At 36.3% G+C, this 25,637-nt stretch overlaps 1 protein-coding gene across 5 annotated transcripts in view; it reads left to right on the top strand.

Annotated features, from left to right (window-relative positions):
* Positions 1-25,637, top strand: part of MIPOL1 (mirror-image polydactyly 1) — a 1,201,709-nt gene that overhangs the window by 1,380 nt on the left and 1,174,692 nt on the right. For 4 of the 5 annotated variants that reach the window (XM_053697725.1, XM_053697726.1, XM_053697727.1 and 1 more), the window contains exon 2: positions 17,614-17,689. The gene's annotated coding sequence lies outside the window, so the exon portion shown is untranslated. Of the gene's footprint in view, positions 1-17,613; positions 17,690-25,637 lie in introns of those variants that run through there. The other variant, XM_053697724.1, reaches the window with a different exon arrangement.

Genomic DNA, 25,637 nt, shown 5'->3' with positions numbered 1-25,637 from the left:
TTCTTACAGCTTTAACATTTGATTCCTAGTGTCCCGTATTCCACCCGGCTCTGTGTCAGTTTTTTCTTCTGTGATGTTTTCTTTTTCCAAAAGTTGAAATCCTGGCCATTAGGCGACCTGGACTTTAGCTAATCCGCCCACTTTATAGCGCATGCGCAAGCTACTTTTCTGCCTTGCAAAGTAAAAGTGTGCTCCAGTGTAACGCATGCGCGTCGATCATATTAGGGAATCCCATCTAATACTTTATTTTGAATGCTTGTTTGGTCAAGGGGATCACAATCACAGCGCAACAATATGCAACACAGCTCTCTAGCACAATAGTAAACAATGAATAGTGTGCTTCATTGTTTACATTGTGACAGATAGATTAGACTTGCACAGCTTACTGTCTTGGGAGTGAGCCTAGATGCTGACATAGAGAGCGGGTGGGACCGCTCGCTACATTATACATATATTAGAGCAGGAAGTACAACAGGGAAGGAGCAAGGTACAGTAACAGAGATTTTTTAGATTAGTTATTTATTATTTAGAAGTTATACAAAAAAAACAAACTTAGTGACTTTGTTCATAAACATATAGGCTACCTAGATATGCGCACAAACGTTGCAACTTTACCATCACTTTAATATGATTACATTCTAATACTCCGCACTCTGGCTGCCCACTTCAAAATTGTGTATGTGTGTGTATGTATGTATGTATATATATATATATATATATATATATATATTGTGAGCTAATGGTTTTAATGGTTCTCTAATCCGATTGGAAAACCGTTAAAACCGTCAGTTCACAAAAATGACTTTTGAAGTGAGCTGCTGGACTGTGGAGTATTAGATTTTCATCACTGTATTAAAAAGTAACTTATAGCGTGCCTGTATTTGAATTGATGAATTAAAGTCCATCTAAAATATTGTTTCCATTCTGGATCTGATTATACGAATTAGAAAGTAGTTAATAGTGTGTGTGCCCAGGCGCCAAACCAAACGGAGGCAGGTACTCTACACGAACAAATGTGATTTACGATTAAAAATCAATTTGATACATAAAAAACTACAATATAATATATGTTAAAAATTCAATACATATTAAAAATATAAATGGCAATAGATGAATATTAAAAACAGTAGAATCATGGATCCATGATACCTATACAATAAATTATTAGATGTAACAATGTGATAAAGGCAAAACTTGGCAGACAATACCAATTAAATGGGTGTACACAATAGCAGAGTTATCTTAAGTGTTCATTGAGAAAGGCCTATCACGGTCCGAAACGCGTAGACACTGGTAAGCCTTATTTCATCTATTATTTTTTTAGTTGTAAATGCTACACTATATTCATTTCTTTTTCTAGGAGGATATCGCTGTTTGTCACATTACCTACCTTCAACTATTCCTATGACATTTAATTTACTTCTATCAAGTTTTCCTTAAGCACTTTATACCAAGCCCTCACTTTGTGGACTAATCACCAGGATCACTGTGTTGGCCAAGTGGATTACTTCCACAGCTGTCACTCAGCTGCTTCTCACCTCTATATTTATATTTATTATTTTTTAGACCTCAGCTTCACATATAATATATTTTTTTGCCCCCAATTTTAGATATTTTTTGGCAACACACAATAATCATTTTCGGTTGTTCACTTATTTTTAACAACAAAATTTGTTTGTTACACGTTTTTTGTATTTTTGGCACAATTTTTGAATTTTATACAGGACATTCACTTATTTCTCACAACTACATTTTTTGGACACATTAGGATACAAACAGGATTTTCTATTTACCTTTTTTATTTGGAAGAAGGATTATTTTTGGACTGTTAATCACCCTTAACAGGACATTTCTCAATGAACACTTAAGATAACTCTGCTATTGTGTACACCCATTTAATTGGTATTGTCTGCCAAGTTTTGCCTTTATCACATTGTTACATCTAATAATTTATTGTATAGGTATCATGGATCCATGATTCTACTGTTTTTAATATTCATCTATTGTCATTCATATTTTTAATATGTATTGAATTTTTAACATATATTATATTGTCGTTTTTTATGTATTAAATTGATTTTTAATCGTAAATCACATTTGTTCGTGTAGAGTACCTGCCTCCGTTTGGTTTGGCGCCTGGGCACACACATTATTAACTACTTTCTCTTGGTGATTGCTAGGTATCACCTATCCTAGGCTAGAGGTACGCAAGTAGGCGCTTAGTCCATTTCCTTATCTTGCTTACTATACGAATTGGAAACTTTAACATCACTTTAATGGGACATAAAACTCAATTTTTCTTTCATGATCCAGATAAAGAATACAATTAAAAACTTTGCCAATCTTCTATTATCAAATTTGCTTTGTTCTTATGTTATTCTTTGTTGAAGAGATATCTAGATAGGCAGCGTGCACATGTCTGGAGCACTACATGACAGGAAACCGTGCTGCCATCTAGTGCTCTTGCTAATGTGTAACATTGTTGCAAAACTGCTGCCATTTAGTGCTGCAGACATGTGCACTTTCCTGCTTTTCAACAAAGGATATCAAGAAATTGAATAAAAGGTTATAATAGAAGTAAATTAGAAAGTTGTTAAAATTGTATGTTTATTCTGAATCATGAAAAAAAAAATGGTTTTGATGTCCCTTTAAAGGTACCATCTGCACCCATAATACACTTACTAGTTTGGAATCCTTGTTCCCTGATTAGTCCACAGAGCATGCTTCCAAGTATCACTCATATTTTAATTGCAGGCAAATCCTTGTAGGTTTTCCAGCATTTACATTTTTGAAATGGCTGCCAGACTCCTATTTACTGCATCATGTCCTTTTGGATTGTTGTTGAGAATCTGCTGTGAGTTGTGCACATCGTTCTAGGCTTGTTCACAGCTACTAGCGCTTGTGCAAAGCCAGCACCTTTCAGCACAGGATTAAGTGTTAGGGAAGCAACAACAACAACCCTTAAGGACACTATACTGTATAATGGTGAAGAGTATATACACTAATATAGACACTCTGCACTCTATAGTAATGATGCAGGGCTTAACACTGATAATGAGGATGCTGCTATGTAAAATGATATGCTGAAGACCTATATCCTGATAACGTGCATGCTGCACTGTATAATGCTCATGACCTCCTCCTCTCTGGTTACATCCTCGCACTCCCGTTTACAGGACTTCTCCAGACTGGCTCCCATCTTGTGGAACTCTCTGCCTCGCTCCACAAGACTCTCCCCTAGTTTTGAAAGCTTCAAGCGCTCCCTAAAGACTCTACTGTTCAGGGATGCATACAACCTATGCTAACCTTACTTTATACCAGTTCCACTCCTCCATTGCTATCCCCTGAACCTCCTTAGCATGTAAGCCTAAGAGTCCAGCTGTTTGTAGATCACCTTCTTTAGAGCTGACTACAACAGTGCGACTCTTGTCAGGGCCCTCTACTAATTTAATCCCTATAATTGTTTTGTTGTACTCCGCCTTTGTTTATAGCGCTGCAGAATCTGTTGGCGCTCTACAAATAACCGATAATAATAATAATGATGAGGTAGGTATCCTACCCTGTATCAAGATGCAGACTGAAGGACACATGGATATACTATTCACAGGTGAAACTATATATATATATATATATATATATATATATATATATATATATATATATATATATATATATATATATATATATACATACACACAGACACACTATATGTGTGTGTGATTTTAATAATGAGCAGAACAATTGGGTAATTTTAGATTTGAATCATTAACTGGACTGCATGCAGTTATTTGTCTGACAGCCAAGGCATTAATATAGCTTTGATAGGACAGAGGTCTGGCAGAAGCAACAGGGTGAAGAAATGTTGCACAGCCTTGTGACCACCATCCATATTTTAAGTAGGAGAGACGATCTTGACAAATGCCGCAAGGGTGACAGATTTACACGTCTGCCGAAGTAAGCGGTGGGAGAGCAGCAAGAGAAGAAACTTTGGTTCTCTGTCAAAAGCACCATAGGCAGTTTGAACTATCATTGCTGCTCTCCAAAGTACTGCAGGTTAATGATGTTTCTGCAGCTGGCAAAAAAGGCATGCTATCTAATGGGTGGGCAATTGAGCGGCTTCAAGGAGGCACCCTATGTAGCGGATATTATGGCTGCATTGTCTCACAGTTCTTTCTCAATTCCCTAGTAAAATATTACTGTCAGCCCCACAAAGCCATTTTGGCAGCTAGCTGTCATTCATAATCTTTGCTCCATTCATGCCTACCCCTTCCCTACTCTACACAGCATACATAGTATATGCTCAGTAGCCTAATGACAGTAACTATTAAATGTATTTAAAAACAAAAATAAAAATAAAATGAATTCACATAATTTTTAAGATTATGAGTTATGATTGCATGTGTGTAGAGAGAGAGAGAGAATAAGAATTGTTTTGATTAACACTTTTTATTGTGGCCATATTGACGAGCCTCCACTGACTGATACAATTATATTGCATGCACTTTGGAAAATTATCCTAATAAAGAGGAACTATAATAGCGAGGATTGAACAGAGTATTTTATTATCTCTGAAGAAGAATAGCGGATGTCGTCGATTTATCAAGGGCAGTCACATTATTTTACTTTTATTTCTTTACAGCTAAATATATGCAGCTCTAAAAGGGACATTCTTCTGTAAAACTGGCATACTCTATTTGCATCTATTTTTTTTTTTATTACTGGCACTAGATCCTCTGTTCTCAATCTGTGGTTCATGTACCTTTTACCTGGAGCATTGTCTAGGTGTACACCAGCAATTGTGCCCTATTTTTACCTTTTTGTCCTGATGCAGCTAAGGTAACTATCAATCAGGTTTTCTCAGTTTTACTCTCAAGCTCCCCTAACAGGGAATATTCTAACTCTAATCCCCACTTGTGCTGGTCAACTAGCTGCTCACTCATTGTGACTGACTTACCTTTTCTCAGGTAGGGACATTTTTAGTATTTGGGCAGTTAGTGACATTTGAGAAATGGATATGGGAAATGCTGGTATAAAGTGCCAGGTAATTGCCTACATACAATCTCCGGATAATGCCCTAATTCAGTGCTTGACAAATGTGTTTAAAAATTAGGAGCCAGTAAGAATATTTAGGAGGCATATTTTTAGGAGCCAGACCGTTGGATTTGTATATAGATATATGGAGAATAACCCAAAAAGTTAGGAGCCAGAGGTAAAATTCTAGGAGCCAGTGGCTACCAGGCTCCTGGGTTTGTCGAGCCCTGCCCTAATTCTAGAAAAGCTTACCTCAAAAAGGAATCAATTAAATAGATTGCTTCAGATAAATGCTCAAAGGCAATTATTATCTTTTCAGCAGACGTTCTATCGGGAAGGAAATAAATCTGGGAAATGGTTAGCTAGAGCTTTAAAAAAGAGACAACACACCTACATACATTTGGTTAAAAGCGAATCATGCAGACATATAGAAGATACTCCTAAAATAGCTGAAGAATTTAAGGCTTTTTATCATAGACTTTATAATTTGTTTCCAGACAGGACAGACCATGCCCACCATTATAAATGTCAACAGTATTTAGACCAAGTACAAGTTCCGCAATTAAGTGCAGAATAGAAATACATTTTAGACCAACCCTTCAACATTAAGGAGGTGATAGATGCAATTAAAGGGCCACTAAACCCAAAATCTTTCTTTCATGATTCAGATAGAGAATAGAAATTTAAACAACATTACAATTTACTTCCATTATTTATTTTGCTTCATTTTTTTAAATATCCTTAGTTGAAGAAAAAGCAATGCACATGATGAGCCAATCACACTAGGCTTCTATGTGCAGCAACCAATCAGCAGCTAGTGAGCATATCTAGATATGCTTTTCATCAAAGAATATCAAGCGAATAAAACAAATTAGATAATATAAGTCAATTAGAAAGCTGTTTAAAATTGCATTCTCTTTCTAAATCATAAAAGAAAACATGTGGGTGGCATGTCCCTTTAACACTCTAAAACCAAAAAAGGCACCGGGGCCAGATAGATTCTCCAGCCTTTATTACAAAACTTTCTCAAAATACCTTGCTCCATATTTAACCTCTTTATTCAATTACCTTAAGGATGGCTCTACCCTTCCAGACACCATGCTACAAGTATACATTACGGTTCTAGAAAAACCAGGCAAAGTCCCAGATAAACCGGCCAATTTTAGACCAATTTCTTTGCTCAACACCAATTTGAAATTATATGCCAAAATTTTAGCATCCCGAATAAATAATATTCTCCCACAATTAATTCACCAAGACCAGGCGGGCTTTGTGCCTGCTAGGGAGGCGAAGGATAACACTGTAAAAGTTCTTAATCTTATAGACTACGTTTCCAAGACTGAAATTCCAGCACGATTTCTTTCCACTGACACCGAGAGGGCTTTTGACAGACTTGACTGGACTTACTTACAAACGACTCTAAGACGGTTTAATTTCCCCACTCAGTTTATCCAAAAAATAATGGCCTTGTATACTAATCCAACAGCTCAGGTAAGGGTGAACGGGATGCTATCAGAGGTTTTCGAAATAAGAAACGGGTCCAGACAGGGATGTCCCCTTTCTCCTTTACTTTTTATTTTGTCATTAGAACCTCTCGCAATCAAAATTAGGGCGAACCATCTTATCCAAGGTATACAGGTAGGAGTTAGACATCATAAATTAGCCATATATGCAGACGACCTATTACTGACGCTGACCGACCCTCTTAAGTCTATTACCCACGCAATGACAGAACTAACCTCTTTTGGTAAGGTATCCAACTTTTCAGTTAATATGTCAAAATCCGAATTCCTGCCGGTCAAGGTCTCGCAGCAGACGCTAGAGGATATTAGGGTGCAATGCCCTCTAAAAGCGCAACCCAGATGCCTTAAATATTTGGGTACCTATCTAACCCCGGATAAACATTCCACGCGTAATTTTAATTATGGGGAGTTGATCAATGAGTTTCAATCCTTGACCTCCTCTTGGTTATTTAAAAATATCTTCTGGTTGGGCAGGATACAAGCCGTTAAAATGGTGTTGCTACCTAAGGTACTGTATATTCTTCAAACTGTACCCATCCATCGCATATCCAGAGAGATTGACACTTTATAAAAGATTATGAATGACTACATTTGACGGCGCAGACCACCACGTATTAACAAAAGAATGATATATAAATTACCAATACAGGGGGGTCTAGGAATACCTCATCTCAGTTCGTATAAATTGGCCATATCTCTTCAAAGAGTCCTAGACTGGTGTAGGTTCGAGGGAGAACAGTCTAAAGGGTGGGTGCAGATAGAAACTTACCTTGCAGGCACAAATCACCTGGGCAATAAATGCTGGAACCCCCTAGCCCTGAAAAATCCCATTGTCTCCCAATCTTCCATTACCAATGAAACATGGAGAGACTGGTTATCTGTTCTTAAATCGTACCAAAAAATATCTACAAAATACTCTCCACTCACGAATTTATTATTAAATCCTGGATTCCCTCCAGGTCTTAAAGCGGAGAAGTGCGCAGACATCTCGTTCTCATCCTCAGTACAGATACACTCATTATTAGACAACAATAAGTTAAAAACAAAACAGCAAATCGATTCACTGTCTATCCCTTTCTTTGCCTCATGGTTTAATTGCCATCAAGCCGGACATTTCATCTTCTCTCGCAGATGTAAAGCTGATTTCTTACAACCTCTTACACAGTTTGAGCAAGCTTGCCTGAGCGATTCGAAATCTCTTAAATCAGTTTCAACACTATATAAACTAGTACTAGAAAACAGGTTTCCAAAACTACCATCTTACACGTTAGGATGGGACAAAGAAATGGCCTCAAACACATCGCCTAAGGAATGGCTTGTTAGATTTATAAAACTAGCGCAATCTGCCCATTCCTCAGGAGTGAAATAAACAAACATTAAAATTTGCATGTTGTGGTATCTGACCCCAGCAAAACTCAAGCATATATATATATAAAACAAGTTCAGGCACATGCTGGAGAGGGTGTGACTAAGTGGGGCATATGAAACACATTTAGTGGGATTGTGCACCTATTAAAAACTTTTGGCTAGAGATCTTTAAAGATATCAATCTGGCACTTCACACACAATTAAGCCCAAACCCGGAGATGATTCTCCTCCAGCACACACCTCAGCATGTAAAATATGCAGACAGCTTTTTCAGATCATGATAAATGCAGCAAAACAAATGATTCCCAGATTCTGGAAATCTACCAAAATACCTAATATTAGTGAATGGAGGAGATTAGTTAATTTAGATTTAATGTTACAAAGATTCCACTACCTACAAGTAGGTAACTTGGACTTCTTTGATGACATGCTCTTTCTTTGGGAGTCTTTCAAATATGGGCTCAACTAAGACAGAGTTGCTCGTAGCCAGCTAATTAACTCATACAACAGATTAAATCCCTTCTTCACTTCCCTTCTCTACATAGCCGTATACGGGTTTAGCGGAAGACTCAATCTATGTCCGAGTACACGAGGTTCACTTATTTTATGTTTCACTGTTTATACTTAATTTCTTTGACATTTGTTTTTTTAACACTGTTCAAGGCTGTTTTGTCTATAAATTGCAGTCTTGTATTTTAGAGCTTAGGCATCCAATATTAAGTATACTCCAAGAAATCCTCATTAGGATGGATAGCCAAGAACTATAGCACAAATGAAAAGAGAGAATTCCACATGGACTGTTTTCGTTGAGTAATGAGAGTCTTCACAACTCTCAGTTACAGTTGTATAATCTCCACAGCCTTTCTTTTGGAACCAATGTAATTGTGCCTTTTATATGTTTTTTTGTTGTTTGTTTTTTGTATACACGTATGGTGTTCAGTCTGAAGATCCACTTGGATTCCAATGGCAGTAATTTATTGTCCCGGTCCCCACCCCTGGGGGGGATGGGAACATGGTCTATGATCTTAAACCTTAAGTCCTGTACACTGTGTCCACTGATAGCGAAATGGTGTGCCACCGGTTGTTCACTTCCGTGATTTTTGATAGCTGCCAACCACCGATCGGCCATTAGGGCAGCTATCAAAAATCACGGAAGTGAACAACCGGTGGCACACCATTTCGCTATCAGTGGACACAGTGTACAGGACTTAAGGGGACCGGGACAATAAATTAATGCAATTGGAATCCAAGTGGATCTTCAGACTGAACACCATACGTCCGAAGGGACTGAATGTGAACTTGGATTGGCATTGTTTCCTTTAAATCTAAGAATTGAAGAGTTCTATGGAATTCAATTGGACGACTGTGAAGAAGCCTGATCGAATATTTCCTGAGACAGATGAACCTCCTATCTACAGAGCTTAACCTATGAGAGTTGATGATCTATTCTATTTATCTGGCCCCTTTTTCTCTTTTTTTGTCCCTTTGTTTTGTTCACTGTTCTCTTTCTATGTAGGTGTTTTCTTTTGTCTTTTTGCTCGCTTTTTTTTCTTTTCCCATCTGTTTCTTAGCTCTGAGGGGGCGGTTCTACTTCTTTTTCTTCTTCTCCTTTCTCTTCCTTTTCTTTTCTCTTTTATTTATTTCATTTCATCATTTAGTTAATTTATGTTCATTTATTTTCTATTATTACTTTTATGTCATTTTATTTATTCATTTTTATGCATTTCATTTTTATTTATTTTTATTTTATTTATATTTTATTTTTATTATTTTCTTATTTAATTTTATGTTAATTTATTTTATTTATTTTTATTTGATTTGATTTTTTCTGGGTTCATCTCTTGATTGGTTTATTTCTGCTGTATACTATTTGTTGTCCTCTCTAGTTGTTATAATGATTGTTCTTCTCTGAAATTTTAGTGGCTTTATCTATGCATTTAACATTGGGCCACATGAACACAATCAGCTGTATTGACAGCATATGCTGATTTTGAGCTGCTCTGACTTAACAAAGTATGCATTCTAGTCGGTTCTCATTAATTCCATATACAATGATCTCACATTCACACATTTATTAGGTGACCAGTATTGGGCTATACATGAGTGATATCTACAGCCGTATCGGTAGCTTTGTCTCCGATTTACTATTACAATTTCAATAGTGTACAGTGTCACTATGGCAACCTGGTACTTAGCCTAGCTTGTCGGCGGATGACGTCATCACACGGAGTCGGGTGTGTGCGTCCTAGATTTTCTACTTGCGGCCACGATGTTTGCGCAGGTACATAATTTATGTGATATTATCATAATTATTAATAGGTGGGTTGTTTGAGATCTGCTGTAATTTGACACATAGAGGTAGTTAGTTAACAATACGCTATGTTTAGTCCAGTATCCCCTCGGTCTTTGTATGGGCCTTAGACTTTACCAGTTGCAGCATCGTTCTACCTCGCTATGAGTAATAACTATGAATGGTCTTGCAACTCTGTTTATATCATTTGATAAAGATGCTTTGAGACTAGGTTATCAACTTAGTATCTATATTCATGTTGTCCAGGGGGCTGCCAGTGTGCATATACATTTACTGTGCACAATATTTTAAAGTCACCATTACACTATACACATAGATTTTACACATGTGTTAGGGGACACACAGGTATTTATTACACAGATATTTTGAGAGTAGGAGAATTTGTGCTCTATTTACACTCTCCTTACACTTTCACTACACCAGTATGATATACTTATTATTATACCTGACATGTCTTATTCACTATATATGTTTTTTCAAATAGGCTTTTTCAAATATGCTTTTTTCAAATATGTTTTTTCAAATGTGGTTAAAATATACTATCTGTAAGATGAGTAGTTGTTACCACTTGCATGATTTATGCTGGTCACATGATTACAATGTTGTTGAGGATCACTATAGCAACCAGTTTTGGCGCAATTTTCACTGGGAGGGGCTTGTTTGGCTTTATATTTTCAGTCAGTTTTGGTTTGTACTTGTCTGAGGAAGGGGAGTGTGTCCCCGAAACGTCACGCTAAATAAAGTTTTTAATGAAAAGACCAGTGAGTGCCTTCCTTCATCGTGTGTATGTGTATGTGTGTATGTATATATATATATATATATATATATATATATATATATATATATATATATATATATATATATATATATATATATATATATATATATATACTGGGTGATATGGGCATAAATGAAAATCGCGATTTTGGACCCAAAAATCTTGATTGTGATTTTAATATAAATTATAACACTTTAATTTTTCAATTAAAAAAAAATTATTTAACACTACAGAATCTTAATGTACATGTTTCTCAATGTCCAATACACTCTGGGAGCATAAAAATACAAACCACAAAATAGTTCAAATAAAATTAGCTGCCTGTGCTGTGGTTACATAGTAGACACTAGCCAGTTCTTAGGTCTTCTGACCCAACATTGTCATGTTTTCTTGAGCAGTCAGTCTAGCTGTGGTACGATTAACATATGAAGCAGTGTAAGCATGGAGAAACCTGAAAAGTGCTGACTTTACAGCAGTATGATTTGTGTATAAGTGCAGTAAAGGCAGTACAATGCACACTGCTGCATTTATTATTCATTTGGATAAGTGACTGTCCAGGCAAACATGAGGGATGTGACATTGACAAGCCTGTCATATTACATCACACAGCTATTCTGTAGTACATAACAGGACACTAAGAACAGTTATAGTTAGAGTACATAATGCAAACAAGTGAACTCAACACATACAAAGCTAATTGAAATGAAATTAGCTGGCCAGTTCTTACCACATTGCCCATGTTTTCTTGGGCAGTCAGTCTAGCTGTGGTATGAGTAACATATGAAGCAGAGTGCATGAAGAAACCTGAGAAGTGCTAACTGTCCAGCATTATGATTTGTGTTTCTAAGTGCAGTAAAGGTAGTACAATGCACACTGCTTCATGTGTTAGTCATTTAGCTGAGTGACTGTCCAGGAAAACATGGGGGGATGTGTCATTGACTCTCATCCTCCCTCTCCGTTTTCCATGACGAACAGAGAAAACATTTTCTAAAAAAAAAATGCGTACTCTTGCGGTTTATAAATTGCGACGAATAATCGCGGTTTTAAATCACAAATGCGATTAATCGTGCAGCCCTAATATAAATAAATATATATATATATATTTACATACACAGGGGTGTGCATATGTGCCCCTGTCCACCCAGCTCGCCTCTGGCAGGCAGCAATATGCTGCCGGAATTTAAGATTGCACTCAATCCCGCCCACGCACAGCCAATCACGCTCTGGCAGGAGCTGTGAGATTAAAATTCTCCACCTAAGAGGTGGAAAAGAGGCTAGGAAGCAGCGGTCTGATGACTGCTGCTTGATAAATACTGACTACAGGTTCTCTTGTGAGAACTTGCAGTTGTAGCAAGGTGAAACCTTTTGATAAATCGAGCCCATAGTGGTAATCTGTGCCTGTCTGTTGCTGCCATACAAGGACCATTTTTGCTAGTTAGTGTGTGAAGATCTTGGGTAGTTCTATACTTCTGTTATAGAAGGGTTTTTACAAATTGCATAGCCACAGTTCATACTTTGTTCAACTGTGTTACTGGCTACTAAATGCATATTTTGTTATATAAATATGTGTAAATGTATATGTCTCATAAAGTTGTGTATCTATCTCCTCAATATTCTGACCACAACCTACAAGAGAGATAAACTAAGTGTGTGTTAAAAGGACACTGAACCCAAATTTTTTCTTTTGTGATTCAGAAAGACCGTGCAACTTTCTAATTTACTCCTATTATCAATTTTTCTTTGTTCTCTTGCTATCTTTATTTGAAAAAGGTTTGAAGCTTTTTTTTTTTTATTTAGCACTCTGGACAGCACTTTTTTTATTGGTAGATGAATTTAGCCACCAATCAGCAAGGATAACCCAGGTTGTTCACCAAAAATGGGCCGGCATCTAAACTTACATTCTTGCATTTCAAATAAAGATACCAAGAGAATGAAGAAAATGTGATAATAGGAGTAAATTAGAAAGTTGCTTAAAATGTCATGCTCTATCTGAATCATGAAAGAAAAAAATTGGGTTCAGTGTCCCTTTAAGCTTGGTGTGGACACACTGAGACAATGTAAGTGACTAAAGTAAATGTGTTGAGTTTAAGATGCTTCTGAGGAAGAAAGGTCTCCTTAGAAATATTCACAGCTCTGAAAAAATACAGCGGCTCTTATTTACTTTACCGTAACAATGAGCAGTTTTATCTTAGCAATAGTTTTTATTATTGGCTCTTATTGTAGGTAAACCATTTTCAAGTGCCTGTATGAATTTAAAAATGTCAAGTTGTTTTTCCTTAACATGTCTAAAGTGTCTTGAATTGAGGTCTGGGAAATCTGTTCAATTTACAATACTTTGTAAGGCAACAATGAAGCCAAAACTGAATATATTATCCACGTGTACAATCCTTTCATGAAGGATTCTTATCATGGCATGATTTCATCAGTTTGTTCATATTTTAGCGTTTTGTAAGGAAGAAAAAATCCATTTAGCACATTTAACTGCAGGCAAAACTTCTGGGTTTGTTTCATCTTGATGAGACTTGTAACATTAACAGGCATCTTTCCCAGACCTCACCATTTAGACTACTTATCTGCATTTCTGCCAGAGGTACTATTGTTTTGGAATCCTTAAAGAGGTGTCTCAGATCCAAAAGTGCAAACTTTTTCATTCAAATGACAATCTGATCCGCAGTGTTTTAAAAAAAAATTTTTTTATTAGAAACAGGGGCACTTTCATTCATGAAAGTTTACATTGCACTGGATTTTACAAATACCTTCTTCTTCTGAAACGCCGGATCGCCGATCCCACGCCTGCAGCTTCTCTCTACTTTGTCAGCAATGACAAAACTGGCTCTCTCCAATCATGGCTTCCCCCCCCAAGGAGCGTTCATCTGGTGAGGCCACGCCGTGATTGCAGGAAGCCGGTTTCGTCATTGCTGTGTTAGCCCACCTGCTTCTTTCTGCAGTACTATCGGCGATCCGGTGTTTCAGGAGAAAAAGGTATTTGTAAAATCTGGTGCAACATAAACTTTCATGAATGAAAGTGCCCCTGTTTTTATAGTTTCATGAAAGTTGACATTCACTTTAAATATCACTAACCAATACCCTGACAACTAGGCTGATTTTACTGACTACCCAGCTAAAATGTTAGCCAATATGAATCTAAAATGAACTGATACTAAACTATTTCAATGTTTATTGCACAAATTCTAATTAAATTTATGTTCAATTATGCAATTAATTTGTGCTGTGGATAGAAGAAAATGTTATAAGATTAAAGTGATGGTAAAGTTTAGCTGTTTACTAGCAATCTCTAGGCAGCCTGTCCATTTTTTAGGTTAATCGCTAAGTTTTTAAAAGTATAATATGTTTGTGAAGAAGATATTTTAATGTTTAAAATCCTGTATTTTAGAGGGCGGTCCCACCTGCTCCCTATGTCACCACTCTATGCTCGCTCCCGTTCTTAATCATTAGCCAGTTATCATTATTAGCCATTAATTGCATTAAAGTACAGCAGGTTATAAATATATTAAATAAATATATTAAAACATAATTAAGTATTATGTTTTAAATACAGTGATGCGATGCACTGCGTAACACGGGAGCGCGCATGGTGTTCTATCGCATGAAAAAGGAAATCGCGCATGCTCTGTTTATTTAGTGGGTGGAAGACAGTGACGGCCGCCTAGCAGCGTACATTTCAACAGGAGGATTGAAACACGTGACAAAAATGTAAAAAAACCCAGGATGAATAAAAGACTAACGCCTAGATTTAGAGTTTTGCGGCCAAAGGGGTGCGTTGGCTACGCATGCTTTTTTCTGGCCGCACCTTTTAAATACCGCTGGTATTTAGAGTTCACAGAACGGCTCCAATCGAATTCCGATTGGCTGATAGGATTCTATCAGCCAATCGGAATTCGAGGGACGCCATCTTGGATGACGTCCCTTAAAGGAACCGCCATTCTTCAGTTGGACGTCGGAGGAAGAAGATTGGTCCGCGCTGGAGGTCTTCACGATGGAGCCGTTCCTCATCGGATGAAGATAGAAGATGCCGCTTGGATCAAGATGGTTGCCGGTCTGGATCGCCTCTTCTTCCCGGATAGGATGAAGACTTTGGAGCCTCTTCTGGTCCTCTTCAGCCGCAGGATTATGGATCGCCAGCCCCCGCTTGGGTTGGATGAAGATTTTGGAGCCAGGACGGATCGGTGTGTGATACCCGGCGAGGTGAAGATAAGGTAGGAAGATCTTCAGGGGCTTAGTGTTAGGTTTATTTAAGGGGGGTTTGGGTTAGATTAGGGGTATGTGGGTTGTAATGTTGGGGAGGGTATTGTATGTGTTTTTTTTACAGGCAAAAGAGCTGAATTCTTTGGGGCATGCCCCGCAAAGGGCCCTGTTCAGCGCTGGTAAGGTAAAAGAGCTTTGAACTTTTGTAATTTAGAATAGGGTAGGGCATTTTTTTATTTTGGGGGTCTTTGTTATTTTATTAGGGGGCTTAGAGTAGGTATAATTAGTTTAAAATTGTTGTAATATTTTTCTAATGTTTGTAAATATTTTTTTATTTTTTGTAACTTGGTTCGTTTTTATTTTTTGTACTTTAGTTAATTTATTTAATTGTAGTTATTTGTAGGAATTGTATTTAATTAATTTATTGATAGTGTAGTGTTAGGTTTAATTGTAACTTGGTTAGGATTTATTTTACAGGTAAATTTGTAATTATTTTAACTATTTTAGCTATTAAATTTCTTAACTATTTAATAGCTATTGTACCTGGTTAAAATAAATACAAAGTTACCTGTAAAATAAATATAAATCCTAAAATAGCTATAATATGATTATAATTTCTATTGTAGCTATATTAGGGTTTATTTTACAGGTAAGTATTTAGCTTTAAATAGGAATAATTTATTTAATAAGAGTTAATTTATTTTGTTAGATTTAAATTATATTTAATTTAGGGGGTGTTAGGGTTAGGGTTAGACTTAGCTTTAGGGGTTAATCCATTTATTACAGTAGCGGCGAGATTCGGTCGGCAGATTAGGGGTTAATAATTTGAAGTTAGGTGTCGGCGATGTTGGGGAGGGCAGATTAGGGGTTAATACTATTTATTATAGGGTTATTGAGGCAGGAGTGAGGCGGATTAGGGGTTAATAACTTTATTATAGTAGCGGTGCGGTCCGCTCGGCAGATTAGGGGTTAGTAAGTGTAGGCAGGTGGAGGCAACGTTGAGGGGGGCAGATTAGGGGTTAATAAATATAATATAGGGGTCGGCGGTGTTAGGGGCAGCAGATTAGGGGTACATAAGTATAACGTAGGTGGCGGTCGGCAGATTAGGGGTTAAAAAAATTTAATCGAGTGGCGGCGATGTGGGGGGACCTCGGTTTAGGGGTACATAGGTAGTTTATGGGTGTTAGTGTACTTTTAGAGCACAGTAGTTAAGAGTTTTATAAACCGGCGTTAGCCCAGAAAGCTCTTAACTACTGACTTTTTTCTGCGGCTGGAGTTTTGTCGTTAGATTTCTAACGCTCACTTCAGCCATGACGCTAAATACCGGCGTTAGAAAGATCCCATTGAAAAGATAGGATACACAATTGACGTAAGGGGATCTGCGGTATGGAAAAGTTGCGGCTGGAAAGTGAGCGTTAGACCCTTTAATGACTGACTCCAAATACCAGAGGGCGGTAAAAACCAGCGTTGGGAGCCTCTAACGCTGGTTTTGACGGCTACCGCCCAACTGTAAATCTAGGCCTATGTATTTTGATTTTAAACACTTATAACTATGTTTATATATAAAATTATAGAAAACGATGAATAAAACTTATGTTTGATTTAATCATTTGATGTGATAATTGATAGTGGTGATCGTAACTTTACCATCACTTTAATGCCCCTACTCGACTACTTTATAATACCACCTGCCTGGAGAACACTGGATAATAAGTGGTTTATAATAAACCTAACTTGGAAGGTATGCTGGAGCTGGCTGATGGGCCCCTCAGGACAATCATATGGGAGTTCAGAAAAAAAAGTAACATATGCAGACATCACACGTTTATCTTTGTTATCCAAAATGCCACCACTGGCACCTTAGCACAGAATCTCATTCACCTATGTGGTTTGCTCTAATGTATTCCTGTGTGCTTCATAGTGATAGACAATGTAGGGAAGGGGTTCTGTTTGCTATGTTAAGTCACCGTTGATAGTGGCAGGGTCACAGGGATCAGGCCAATATACAGTAAAAAGTAGTGAAGGATCATTGTAGGGATATTTTGTTTTGTTCATAAGAAAGTATGATCACTTTTTAACAGACATTCCTGGGCTAAATACATTTCCTTTATGACACATTTATGGAGATTTGTCGCTATCCACCAATTTGTTCATCTTAGTATATCAAATGGGAATTCTCTTTCTGTATGTCTAGTATTATCCAGTATTGTATTTCTAGTAAGTTTGCATGTGTAATATTTATTATTCATGTTTAATACATTGTCATGCTGCATAAAGAGATTATATAAAAATGATTTGTTGTTTTTGTTTTTTTTAATTGAATTATGCTTGTTTTGTGTGACAGCATTGGTGAAACTAAATTCTAAACTATGCATATTGATTTTTCTCATTTTAAGAGTGATGTGGGCATATGCTGAGTGAGAGCAGAAGATAGATTCATTGGACAGTTTGCTTGATCTCACCAAAACAGAGGTAAGCCTCATTTTTATTGTAATTCTTTATTGGGTTGAATTTCAATTTAAAGGTAAATGAAACCCAATTTGTTTTCTTTCATGATTCAGATAGATAATACAATTTTAAACAACTTTCTAATTTACTTCTATTATCTAATTTGTTTCATTATCTTGGTATCATTTGTTGAAGGAGCAGCAGTGAACTACTGGTTTCTAACTGAACACATGGATGAACCAATCACAATCAGTATATATATTCAGCCACAAATCAGCAGCTAGAACCTAGTTTCTCTGCTGCTCCTGAGTTTGCCTAGATAAACCTTTCAGCAAAGGATAAAAAGTGAAGGAAGCAAATTAAATAATAGAAGTAAATTGGAAAGTTGTTTGAAATTGTATTCTCTATCTGAATCATGAAAGGAACATTTTGGGTTTCATAAAATCATAAAAGAACATTATAGTATATTATTCTGGGGCTGTATTGTTGAATATATGAATATCTCTAAAACTGTATACATATGTTAACGTTTTAAAATGCTCTCCTCTCACTGTTTTCTAAATAATAGATTTCTCTGCATCCATTCTGTAAATTAACACAATAGCTGAATCTGAAATGTTTTGGAATGTATTAAAACCTTTGCTCCAATTGTTTTCTGATAGCCAACTTCAACCACCACATGTCTTATTTGGAGGAGCCAATCCAGACTTGTTACTGGAGTAGAACTCTACATTGTTTTGGAATTCCTTTTTAGATTACCCTGCTGAGGCCAATTAGGGGCAGATATGTGGCAGGGCTAGGTTTGTGAAGCCTGCTATGTACTGGAAAACCAACAAAAGGGTCAGTCAACTCCAAATTGTGTATTGTTTAAAAAGATAGATAATCCCTTATTACCCATTCCCCTGTCCCTTTAAATTACAGAAGGAAATAAATAATGAATGAATAAAGCAGAGTTGTTTTACTGCACATAATTTAACAATTTATTTTGCAAACTCAAAGTGTTTACTGTCCCTTTTGAATGTGTTTTTAATGATCCATTTTACTTGTGGTGGTATAATTCTTTACACATAGCTTGTTTTACCTTTTTTTTATATATTTGAAATAGCCATGCTTTCCTGTTGAAGCCACTATCTATACTGTAAATGTCAATACTTTAGTACGGGCGACAGGAAAGCTTTTTAAACAAGAGACAAAAGCAGAAATCAACTTCTCGGTCTTCTTCTTCACTCCAGCTCACTAGAAGGAGGCATAAACACCCTTACATGCCTGAGCATTTATTTCTCCCACTCACCCAGAATCCCTCAGTAAGGTGACTTCTGAAGTGCTGATTTGCAAGATATAGAAACGGATTATTTAACCTACTTTACTCTACTTCTTCCTCAGAGATCTTACAAAGATAACAGAGAAGTAGCCAGGCAGTGTAAATCTTCCAGTGCCAAGATGTCACAGACCTCCCAGGTGAAATGTGGATTTATTCGCTAATCTCCTGGTTAGAGTAGACGTACTTTTACAGATTCTTGGCAACGTGCTTGCACTGCCTCGGATGTGCTTGTCTACTGGATATTCTTCTGAAACCTGAGATGAGCACAGTAGACATAGGTGCTGTCAGGTAAGTACAATGCAGCCCATTGGCTATTCACGTGAGCATGTACACATGATTCACATATCCTAGAGACAAGTATACGCACATAACTATTATTACAGTTTGGTATATTTGACGTTTATTCAATTTAGATGTCACTGTCATTTAAATGTAGTGCAGTCTCCATTGCTACCAGAATTTTTAATGCAGCCTTTGCCTTTTCAGTCTCTGCTATTACAAAGAGATTTACAAATCATTCACACCGTGGATTGGTGTTGGCACACTCAGATAGTGCTGGCGTTCTAGTGGGTAACATTTTGGCGGGCTTTTAATATGTCTTCTGGGTTTTTCTTCTTCTCCTTCTTCATTCCTGAGGTGAGGTATTCCAGAGCGCTTGGAGGTGGTAAGCCACTCTGACTTATCAGAGCTTGTTTTAACCATTTATGTTAATGCTATAGGGTTAATTTATTGTGCCATTACATTTATTGAAGAATCTGCAAAATTTACCTCACTGTATTCCCTACATGCACTGCATTGTGCCTCATTTCTATTGCTGGCCTATGATTACCCTTAGGGGTTAAGTGTCCATTTACTGTTCTTTGTTTTGCTATATCTTGATATGCCAGCAGTTTTTCCTTACTTTAAACCTGTATCCCTGCTCAACTATGCACTATTTGTGCACAAGCCATGGCTAATTCTAGTCAGTGTGTTATAGCATTGTCTTATTCCCAGACTTTCCAGGGTTTGGCATTGCCCAAAACTTATACCCCAGGAATTCCCACAGAATGTTCTCCTACATTTAAGGACAATATACACTCAGCTATTTCTGAGTTAATGAATGTTATGCCTCCATGCATGGAGCAGACGGTGATCATTCTCAGACACTTAGCTCTTCTGGGATTTCTCATAAAGACAACCCTCTTCATTTCCCCTCTGACACATGTAGTACATTTGCATCTGATAATGCATTATCAGAAACGCAGGACCCTCTCCCTTAAAACAGTTTCCTTTAATTTCAAACGGACAAACAGCCTGTTAAAAAGGATTGATGATTTCCTTATGTCAACTCCCAAACGGCCTCCTACCTTCCGGGTTCTTCAATCTGATATAATTTCTTAAGACTGGAACAAATCAGGTGTTCCTTTTGTTCTGTCTGCAAAATGTAAAATCATGTTTCCCTTAACCTCTGCTAAATTGGAGGCTTGGTAATTAGTTCATTAAGTGGATGGGGCAATTTCAACTCCTGTTACACGGATTATCATTTCTTTTACGTATAGTAGCTCCTCTAAGGATCCCATGGACAGAAAATTGGAAGGTTTTCACAGAAGGTCCTTTCAATTAGCAGGTGTGATGTTTAAACCATCGGTCAGTGTAGCCTGTGTTGTGGCAGCTTTTGTGGTCTGGTGTGACAACCTTTCCAAAATCTTTTCTAATGAAGCATCGCTGGACAAGATCTAGGATTTCTTGAACCTATTAAAGGGACACTCAAGTCAAAATTAAACCTTCATGATTCAGATAGAGCAGCAATTTTAAACAACTTTACAATATACTTTCATTAACAAAATGGGCACAGTCTTTTTATATTTACACTTTTTGAGTCACCAGCTCCTACTGAACATGTGCAAAAATTTATAGAGTATACGTATATGCATTTGTGATTGGCTGATGGATGTCACATGATGCAGGAGGAGTGGAAATAGACATAACTTTGAAATTTGTACAAAAAGAATCTACCCATTTGAAGTTCAGACTAATTGCTATTGCATTATCTTTGTATTGTGTATTTGTTGATTATGCAAATCTACTGTATGTACTGGTCCTTTAAGGCAGTGTTTCTCAACTGCAGTCCTCAAGTACCCCCAACTGTCCAGGTTTTATTATAGCTGAACTAGAGCACAGGTGAAATAATCAGCTGAGTGAGAAATACTGCTTTAAGGATAGCAAACCACTTTATTTGTGATGCAGCAGTTGACATGATATGTATTAATGATGAGCTATGGCTGCTTTGGCTACAGACTTGGTCAGTACGCTTAAGATCCAATGTTAAAAGAATTGTTAAATTCATTAGTAATGCTTATTTCTGTCTTGACAGTCTCGCAATCTATGCACCAGTGAACATGGATGTCGGTAGTGTGTAGAAGGGGGTATTGTGTTTAAAAACATGTTTTTTTGTTCACTAAATGTAAAAATGGTTTCTGTTTAGTAATAGTTCAGATGCTAGAAATGTAAACTAAGTTTCACTTACAATTACTAATTTCTTACAATTATTAATCTCGCCGCTGAAAGGGTGGTGGACAAGTATGTGTAAAAAGGTTCACATGTGATGGCCTGATATTTTTTACAATATACCATAATAGTGTGCCCAGCACAGTAAACATCTCACTTGGTGAAGGCTAAGAATTGCTGTACACAACTCAAAATAAAAAAGGAGAAGCAGCACATTCATCTTCATGTATTTCTTTGATATCCCAAGCACAGAAATGCATCGTTTAGCTCTACATGATCTTGTTCATGTTGTATAAATCACAATACCTTCATACAACATTTAAACTCATTGCTATACAATCTAATTCTTAATGACAAAATGTTGCCCCCTAGAGGCAAAACACTGTAAATAACACAATTCCAAAATATTGTGTTTAAACGGTGTATAAATCCAATGAGTTTAAATGGTGCATGAAAGTATTGTAATTTATGCAACATGAATAAGGTCATGCAGACCAAAACATTGTTGCATTTCTGTGCTTGTAATACCAATAAAGAACTAAGTGAAGGTGGTGCTGCTGCTTCTTTTTGGATATTAGTTACAAAATTAGACACTCGTTGTGATGTTTCCCCATTAAAATATGGGATACTCCCATGGAACACGTTTATACTCTCTATTTATGTGATCACTATTCTTAATAAAGCAGAAATAAAGACCTTAATAAGGAACCTATAGGAACTGTGGGGTTGTGGATATATTATTGTGTATGTGTGTGTGTGTATATATAGTGTATGTGTGTGTGTGTATATATATATATATAGTGTGTGTGTGTATATATATATAGTGTGTGTATGTGTGTGTGTATATATAGTGTATGTATGTGTATATAGAGATAGATATAAAAACATAGAATTTAACCGTAGATAAGAACCAAAAAGGCCCATCAAGTCTACCTATATTACAGGTTACTTTTTTTTCTTAGAATAGCCTTATGCATGTCCCAGGCATTTTTGAATTCCTTTAAAGTCTTTTGTGTTTACCAACTCAATTGGAAGTTTTGTTCCATAAATTTACCACGTTTTCTGTAAACAAAATGCTTCCTCAAATTTCTCCTACTACCCTCTAACTTAAAGGGACATTAAACCCAAAATTTTTCTTTCATGAATCAGATAGAGAATACAATTTTAAACAACTTTACAATTTACACATATATATATATATATATATTCGATTGTAATTGGCTCACCCATGTGTTCAGTTGGAAACCATTAGTGCATTGCTGCTCCTTCAACACATGATGCTAAGAGAATAAAACAAATTAGAGAATAGGAGTACATTAGAAAGTTGTTTAAAATTGTATTCTCTATCTGAATCATGAAAGAAAGTGTTTGGGTTTCATGTCCCTTTAAGGTTGTATAAACATACATACACTCACTTCTGGTGTGAAACTTTGTTAATGTGACGTTTCAGAGATATAGCTCCCCTTCCTCAGACAGGAGGCAGACGAGCAATCCCTGAAACTAGAAATTAATACATTTCACAACAGAATTGAAGACCAGTGAGCGTGAGCCTTTTTGATGATTTATGTTTTGCTGGCACCTTTGGCAGTTGATACTGGAAGGAAGAGTGCATATCAACAGATAATATATATAAAATGTTATTATGTGTTGGTATATACCTGTATGGCATTATTGTAATAAAAGCATTTTTAACTTTTGCTGAGTTTTATTATATTGTGTAACAAGATTTTGTTTACAGGATATTAATATCCATAGAGGACCATAGCTGTGTTTTGTTTGTTTTTTTGTTTTTGTTTTTTAAATAATGTAAAACATGTTTTTAATATGATTGCTTTTTTAAAATGGTATTTGTATAGTTGCTATAACATTAAACTGTACATAACAGGATCAAAATAAACAAGCCATTTCTATTGCTAACTGGTTGAAAGGAACAAGCTGTGTCTATCACGGACCATTTATACCTTCACTCTATACAGAATGGGATGCTGCCTTTACAGCACAAAGAGGGGCCTTGTTGCTTTCTTCCTGTTCTGCACAGTGTGAACATACAAAGTTCTGTGATATAATATACAGCTTGTTTATTTCCATCCCGTTTTTTTTTTATATATATATATATATATATATATATATATATATATATATATATATATATATATATATATATATATATATATATATCTCCTTGCAAATAAATGCACTCACAGGACTTTCTTAGGGTGAAAAAACAAAGCTTTCTTTTAATGAAACGTTTTCAGGGATTTCCTCCCCTTCATCAGCATAACTGTTATGCTGATGAAGGGGAGAAAATCCCTGAAAACGTTTCATTAAAGAAAGCTTTGTTTTTTCACCCTAAGAAAGTCCTGTGAGTGCATTTATTTGCAATTAGTTATCTAATTCATTCCTGCTCCCAGGCAGTTGTCCCTAGGAGGGTAACACGGTACAGTGGACGGATATATATATATATATATATATATATATATATATATATATATATATATATATATATATATATATATATATATATATATATATATATATATATATATATATATTATAAATGATCTAAGCTCCTTGATAAAAATGGCTGGTTGATTTTGACCCTGTCATGTACAATGTGGACGTACAATGCTCGTTAATCGAAATGGCTTGTTTACTGTGATCCCGTTATGTATAGTGTACAAAGCTCCGTAATAGAAACCGGTCTTTACTTTTATACTATTCTGGATGGTGCAAACCTAAATAGCTCCTTGATAGAAACAGAAAACTAGTGTTACCTTCATCCCATTCTGGACAGTTTGAATGAACACATCTTGCTGATGATAATGGCTTGTAACATTCATTCTCACTTTATGCGGAAGTCTTTCTGATATATCAGAAAGAGGTTAAAGGTTAACTCTATTGCAGTTGTGAGTGACTTGATGTTTGGGGAAGAGGGATAGTGGGGAAAATGTAAGGTCAGCATAGGATAGGCTCAATGACCAGAAAATAATGTCAGACTAGTGTTTTTTTGTTTTCATTCAAATAAGTCGGACACAAACCTATATCAACAATAATTGATTATTAAAATGTTTCCTCAGGGCAATTGGGGAGATAGAGGACAAGCTACACTGTTTACCTTTTAGCCATAAAGTTTATGCTACCAAAAAACGCTTAGTGAGGTTTCACCCCTGCTCACAGTATATTTTAAACTTAGAAATATGTTTTACTAAGTTCTTTACGTTTTAAAATAAAATAATTTTATGTTTTGAATAAAATTATTGTTTGTAAATCATTGTTGCACTAAGAAATATATAGGTTTTACTATAATTCAGACTCTCAAATTTAATATTCACACATAACTAAGGCTGTGTCTATTTTGTATTTTGGTCAAAATATATTTGTAACCTTGGTGGGACATGGATCCTTTTTTTTTTTTTTTTTTTTTTTTTTCTTTTTTTTTTTTGTGCTTTTAAGCAAGTATAGTTTTTTTTTTATAGAAAAAAGTTTGATAGAGTGATGAGAAAATAAAAAACAAGCATTTTTCTCTTGCAAGATGTATCGAGTCCACGGATTCATCCAATACTTGTGGGATATTCTCCTTCCCAACAGGAAGTGGCAAAGAGAGCACCCACAGCAGAGCTGTCTATATAGCTCCTCCGTTAACTCCACCCCCCCCAGTCATTCGCTGGCTCAAAGCAATAAGGAAGGGTAAAGTGATTGTGGTGACAAAATATTAGTTTTATTTTCTTCAAGCAAGAGTTTGTTATTTTAAATGGTACCGGTGTGTACTATTTACTCTCAAGCAGAAAAAAGATGAAGATTTCTGCCTGGAGGATGATGATCTTAGCATTTGTAACTAACATCCACTGCCGTTCCCACAGAGACTGAGGAGTACAGGAAACTTTAGTTGAGGAACGGTTTGCAAGCTATGCTGCACTGAGGTATGTTCAGTCATTTTTTTCTAGAAAGACTGTGATATTTCAAGAAAAGGGCTGACAATATCCCCATGAGGGGAAGGGTAAGCTGTAATCAAAGACTTATGGTAGTACTACAAGCTTGCATAAGGGCTAAGTTACTTTGCTGGTTGACACTTTTATAATAGAGCAAACGTTTTTTTTGAGAAATATGGTAAAACGTTTTTGGGACTTTCCTTCATTTGGCTTATTTTGAGGTTTACATCCCACA

Source organism: Bombina bombina, chromosome 1, assembly GCF_027579735.1.
Source record: "Bombina bombina isolate aBomBom1 chromosome 1, aBomBom1.pri, whole genome shotgun sequence".
Taxonomy (NCBI): domain Eukaryota; kingdom Metazoa; phylum Chordata; class Amphibia; order Anura; family Bombinatoridae; genus Bombina; species Bombina bombina.
This window is presented reverse-complemented; position numbering and strand designations above follow the sequence as displayed.